Source organism: Sturnus vulgaris, chromosome 24 (genome assembly GCF_052056855.1).
Source record: "Sturnus vulgaris isolate bStuVul1 chromosome 24, bStuVul1.hap1, whole genome shotgun sequence".
Classification (NCBI taxonomy): domain Eukaryota; kingdom Metazoa; phylum Chordata; class Aves; order Passeriformes; family Sturnidae; genus Sturnus; species Sturnus vulgaris.
Genome location: NC_142266.1, coordinates 6,338,187 through 6,344,400, shown reverse-complemented (window position 1 = coordinate 6,344,400; position 6,214 = coordinate 6,338,187).

The following is a 6,214-nucleotide window of genomic DNA, read 5'->3' as shown; positions in this document are numbered from 1 at the left end:
GGGAGCATCCCAGTGTTGGTCCTGCCCCTTCCTCCCGGGGAACCTGCAGCCCCCCAAAATGACACAGGGACAGAGTGTGGGTGATGCAGCAAAGGCCAAGAAGAGCCAGCAGGGCTGAAGCCTCCTGTAAAAATTAACAATTCTGGGCTGGAAAACGGGGAAACTTCAATTTTGGGGTTTTATCTGCTGGTTCAAGGGAGCTCTTTGGAGCCCTTTGGAGGCATTCCTGCCCCCTCCATGCACACTGCCCTGCACAGGGTGTGCTCCAGGCAATTCCAGCACACCCCAGCCCTTCTGCTGCTCTCCCCTCTCCCCCAGAGCCCAAAAGCTGGAGGGAAGCCGGGCTGGGCCCTGATGGCTCCTGCCACAGCTGGAACTCCCCCAGCAAGGTCTGTCCCAACATCCTCCCCCCAGAATCCTCCCCAGGGCTCTGCAGGAGAGAAGCAGCCCCAGGTCCCATCTGCTCCTCCCCCTGGCAGTGGGCAAGCTCAGCTTCCTTGCTGGCACCTGCCTGTCATATTTGATATCAAATAAAAGCCCACTAAACTCTGACTCACTTGACCTGCTCCTGGTGCTTTGTCTCCCTGGCCAGGTTAGAATCCAACATTTACAGTGAAAAATTCCCGTTTGAAATGAAACCTAAATCCAAACCCCATCACTGCATCACCTGCTCAGATAACAAATCTAACCAAAGCTTGGAGGAACTTATTGGATTGTTTTTGGATTGCTCAGCATGTAGGTCAAATGTACAAACCCAGGAGCCTTCCTGCACAGCAAATCCAGAAGGTAAATTTAGATTTTTCAACCTCTGCAGGGCTGGCATTTGCTTCTTGGGGCAGGTTGTTGTTGTGGGATTAAGAGAAAGTTCACTGCAAGGTACCAGTTATCCCATGGAGTGGAAAAATAACAAGTATTTTGCAACATTTCCAGAGATGCACCAAGAATGTCCTGGGTGGCAGGGAGCACATGGCAGCTGCTGGCCCTCAGGGCCTGGGGATTTTCCTTCCTCTGAGAAAATGCCTCTTACAAAACCAACTGTTGCCTGAGCTTTGTTAAATAAATCAATCAGCCCTCTTTTACTCTGTGATCTGAGAACCTGTGTCCCTTCTCAGCTGATGCTGTCCTGTTTCCCCCACAATTTTATGGCCCCCAAATCCCAGGCCCTGATGGCCAGGTGGGAATGGAAAACCTGATTTATCTGCACCACTGATATTCAGGGAGGATAAAATCATGGAATATCCCCAGTTGGAAGGGATGAAGGATCACTGAGATAAAAATCCCACCCTGAGCATCCCTGGGAGTGATGTCCAAACCCTCCTGGAGCTCTGGGAGCCTCGGGGCTGTGCCCATTCCCTGGGGAGCCTGGGCAGTGCTAAAATCCCTCAAATCCAACCCAAAGCTCTCCTGGCACAGCTCCAGCCCTCCCCAAGGTCCTGTCCCTGTCCCAGGGAGCAGAGCTCGGAGCTGCCCTTTGCAATTTGAGGATCTGCAAAGCCCTGCAGTGGGAACCAGGAGCCCCAAATTCCACTTCCCCAAATTCCTGTGCCTGGGCTCTGCCTGCCAGCACCTCTGAGCCTGTTCTGGTTCCAGGCCTGTTTGGGCAGTCCCACATGGAGCCCTTGGACAGGAGCCACCCCCGGGGCTCTCATGGGATTCACAGCCCTGACCCTACTGGGAGTAATTTCATGCAAGTCTTAGGAAAATTTGCCTACCCTGAGAGTCTCCTCACCCACGCAAACCACTGGGGGAGATGTGACTTTTAGCAATGCATTTTTACCCCAGTTTGAAGCTAGATCAAACAAATTAGGCTGCACCAGCACAAACTGTGTCTCTGCTGCAGCAGGAACTGGTGCTCCTGGCCAAAACCCAAGCACAGCTGAGTCCTAAAAAAGCACAAAAGGAAGCTTGGATTTCACCTGAACCTGGAGGATTTATGGCTTTGACAGTGAGACCTTTTCCTGTGAGCTCCTACAGCAGCTTCAGGATTAATCACTGCCAGTGAAAGCAGCGATTTTCAGCATAGAATGAAATCATTTTAGAATAAATTAGAAAAATCTAACCTGAGTCAGACCCAGGACAACACAACCACCTTCAGAGCTTGCTGGAGGGGCAAAGTTGAAGACTGGGCCCAGATGAAGGATGCCAGATGGTTGCTGAGAGCCTTGCTGTCAGAATTTCAATGTATTTTATCCATTCTTGAATCAAAGGTCAGAGAAATGAGACCACCTGGCCTGCCTGTGTGTCCATTTGGGTCCCTGCACCTGAAGGTGCTCAGGGGGCAGGAATGGGACATTCCCTGCCTTGGGTCTGCACTGCCTTTGCATTCCAGGGATGGGATTAATGGCCTTAAACCTCCTGACCCTGCCCAGGACCCTGCCTGGGGAGCACAACACGGCCTGGGGAGCTCTCCTTGCTCCCAGCTCTGGATCCATCCTGGGAGAGGCTCTCTGGGGAGCCCAGACAGGGCAGTGCAGGGCCCTGTGAGCCTTCCCCAGGGAGGTTCTGGATTGGGAATTGTCCTTTCCTTCCACACAAGGACAAAGTGCCCCTGGCACCGGGGCAGCTGAGGGCACTGGGATCCTCTGCTCCTTGACCCCAGTGTGACTTTTGGCTGACATTGCTGCAGAGCCCATCCCTGCACTATCTGATCCTTGTCCCTGTGATGTCCCAAGGACCCTGGGCAGCCCCCCTGGCTACCAGGAACCCAGATCGAATTCTGGCCCCAGGGGAGGCTGTAAAATGAACAATCCCAGAGTGCCCCGAAAGGCAGATGTACTAATTAGAGAAACCTTGGGTGGCAGCTCCAGCACGGTGCTTTTAATAACTGCAGGGATGTCGAGAAGCAAATAAATTATATGATGAAAGTCTAGCAGGCTGCAGAACTCAGATATGTAATAAGCAAGACTGGCACCAAGACTGAAATTTTGCCCCCTGGGCTTGGCATTTTGTCTGATTGCCTTTGCAGATGGGAAGGTATCCGGAGCTCCCGGTCCTGCCGACTGCTTGGCAGGAAAGGATTTCTCAACAACAACCTGCAGAATCCTCCTGGGAAGGCTGGAATCAGAGAGCTCACTGGCACTCAGGGAAGTTTGCACCAGGAAAGAGGGACCAAAGTTTCTCTCCTGACTTTTAGATTCAAAGAATGGACCTAAAGAACATGGGAGCTTTAAATGGGTTTAATACTGGAAGGAGTCGGCTGGGTAGGGTTTGTTCTTCCCTTTGCTGATGGCCAGACCCCCACAAATCCACCTTCACCAGGGTGAGGGGATGTCCAGACCCCCAAAAATCCACCTGGGTTCTGGGTTGATTGATCTCCATCTCCTCTGATCCCATCGAGTGCCCCACAATTTAAAGTGTTCTCTTCCCACAGGCAGGGACACCTTCCACTGTCCCAGGCTGCTCCAAACCTCGTCCCACCTGGCCTTGGGCACTGCCAGGGCACCCTGTCCCCACCCTCACAGGGAACAATTCCTTCCTAAAGGTCATTTGAGTCCCAAAAATCATCACAGCTTTCGCCCAGGGTGGACCCTGCTCGGAATTAAACTCCCCCCATGTTCAGACCCCACATCGGGACCAGAGCTGCTCCCACTGCCCAAGGCAGGCTGGAAAATCTCCCCTGCCCAGGAAAGGACAGCAGGGTCTGCTCCCACTGTCCGAGCTCCCATTCCCATCCCAACCGAGCACACAATTATTTTCCCTGGCAATTACAGTTCTTGTTTCCAGGGCTGGACGATGAAATTGGAGGAAGGGCTGCCCTGACCTTTCATTGTGTGAAGGAAATCGCTGCTTGGGGAGATGCTGAGCTCAGCCCGGCTCCAATTCACTTTTAATTCTCCTGCAGGAATAACAGGGGGACCTTGTAGCCTTTGCACGGGGATTTGGGAGCAGCACCTGTTCTGGAATAATCAGCCCAGCAGGAGGAAAGTTCTCGGCTGCTCTGGGAATATTTACATTTTTGACCTCATCTCAGCACCATAATGGTGCAACTTTGTCAATCTTGCAGGGTCTGTGAGTGGCTGGGCTGACTCCTGCTTGGCTCTATTATGATTTCTCAAAAGACCTCCCGTAAGGGTTAAATGACCCCACATTAGCGCTAATTTGGGGCTCACTCTCCTATTGACAACATCACAAAGCCACGGCTGTTTACCCAAGTCCCACCAAGCGACAGGGACCACACACAACCCTGTGTGCTCAGCCTGGACACCGACAAATCTGCACACGGAGGGACGGAAAATCTTCACCCAGCACAGAAGCCGAGGCAGCTCCGGGGCTGTCCCCAGTGGGAAGGGACAGTGGCCACCCCTTTGTTCCCCTGCATGACCCAATTGCAGCCCGCTGAGTCACGGAGCCTCAAACACTCGCTGCCTCATTCCTCTGCTGCTTTTCTGCTCCGCAGCTCCCTGCCAGCTGAACTCCGAGTGATGCCATGGCAGAAAATCACCTTGCACAGCCAAGAAATTCAAAAAGTCTCCCTGTCCTGGGAAGGGCTCAGTGCAGGGAAAGCTGAGCTTTGTGACCGCAGGAATTAATTTCCAGCCCCATCCCAGCTCCTGGCCAGGATTAGTGACAGCACAAAGTAGGGCAGGGTGGAAATAACAACAAAACCTCGCTTGGTGCTCGCGAGCACCGAGACAAACTCGGATTTTTGCTCCGTGGAATTGGGGCTGAACATCGGACACAGACCCGGGCATCAAGGCTGGGTATTTTTTCCCCCCCTTCCCGCTGCAATTAGAGAAGGTCAGAAAAAAAAGCCGAATAAAGAGGGAGCACAAACATGTTATTGGCAGCGTGAGTAAACATTTCAGGCTCTTGTGCAATCCTTAATGACAGCGCGAGGCGTGTGTGAACTTCCTGTCACTGTCCTGCACTTCATCCTCCATTCACCAAGGCAATTAGGATGCCTTTTATGCAAGGGCTGAAATTCGCCCGCATTGATTTAACGAGGATAATTTCCTCTCTGGGACTGCTGGAAATTAATCATCACTTCTCCAAGCTCCATCTGGAATTCACTCGTCAGCACCACGCGAGGTTCTGCTGGTGGCACCTTCGTGCTGGGCTTGGTTTTGTGCAGGTATTTCCTACACTCCAAATATCCCAAATATGCAGCAAAGTCAATTCCCCCGGCACAGCACACAGACAATAAACTCAATTCTCGCCTTGCTCACAGCAGTTTTCACCGAGGATGCAGTTTAATTACACTGAGCCTAATTTGCAGCAAGCGAAAGTGGCAGAAGGAACTGGTGAAGTATTTGAAAGAGAAATTAAATATATAGCTTAGTTATATAGCTAAGAAGCTGCATTTGCACATAAAAATGTCAATTTATGCATGCAGATCGGGTAAGTAGACAGCAATTCCCTATTTTTAGAGCTCCCTGCCCCTTTGGGTGTCCAGCTGAAGGATTTGGAGAGCTGAGAGCAGTGAATGTCTCAGAAAGGACTGAATAACCTGGACTCCCAAAAAACCATCTCAGACTCAATAAAAAAATCTAAAAACGAAGTCAAAGGAAGGAAAAACAAATCAAATCATAGCATAGGAAGACACAGGAAGGGACTGGCAGCTAAAAGGGCAGAATGCTCTGGAAAGAAAACTGTTTTGTTTATTAAAACAATTACTACAGCTTAAAAGGAAGAGCACGGGAGGAGGTGTGAATGAACTGCCCTGCTCAAAACTGAGGTGTGGCTGCTCCAGAGGTTTTCCCAGCATTTTGGTGTCTTTTGATGTAAACCACAGAAACTAAACTATATGAATTAAAATCAGAGCTCCTTAAAATTCACCAGTTCCAGGATTATTCTCGGGAGCTGACCCATCCCTGGAACACCCCACAGGGGTACAGTCACAAAGGGACTGACATGAAAGTTGGAACAAGTCTTTGTTGACTTCTTCCACCCCAAGGCTGACCCATTTCCAGCCATCAGGAGTTTTCAACCTCTCTTGGATGAGGAGCTCTGTAAATTTTCCATTCTTCTCTATGAAACCAGTTCAAACCAACTGACAACAATTTTCTTTTTCCCAGTTACCATGTGCAGAAGCCATGCAAATCCCTTGGGAGTCTGTGCTTCAAAGGAATTGATCCCCATCCCTTTATTCTTTCTCTCTTGGGAAGAGCCAGAGCTTCCTCCAGAATATTTTTTTGGTGGAAAATAAAAGTCAGCTCTGCCTCAGAGAGCTGCAGATTGGAAATGCTCAGCCTAATTAAAGATTCCAGCATCCCTG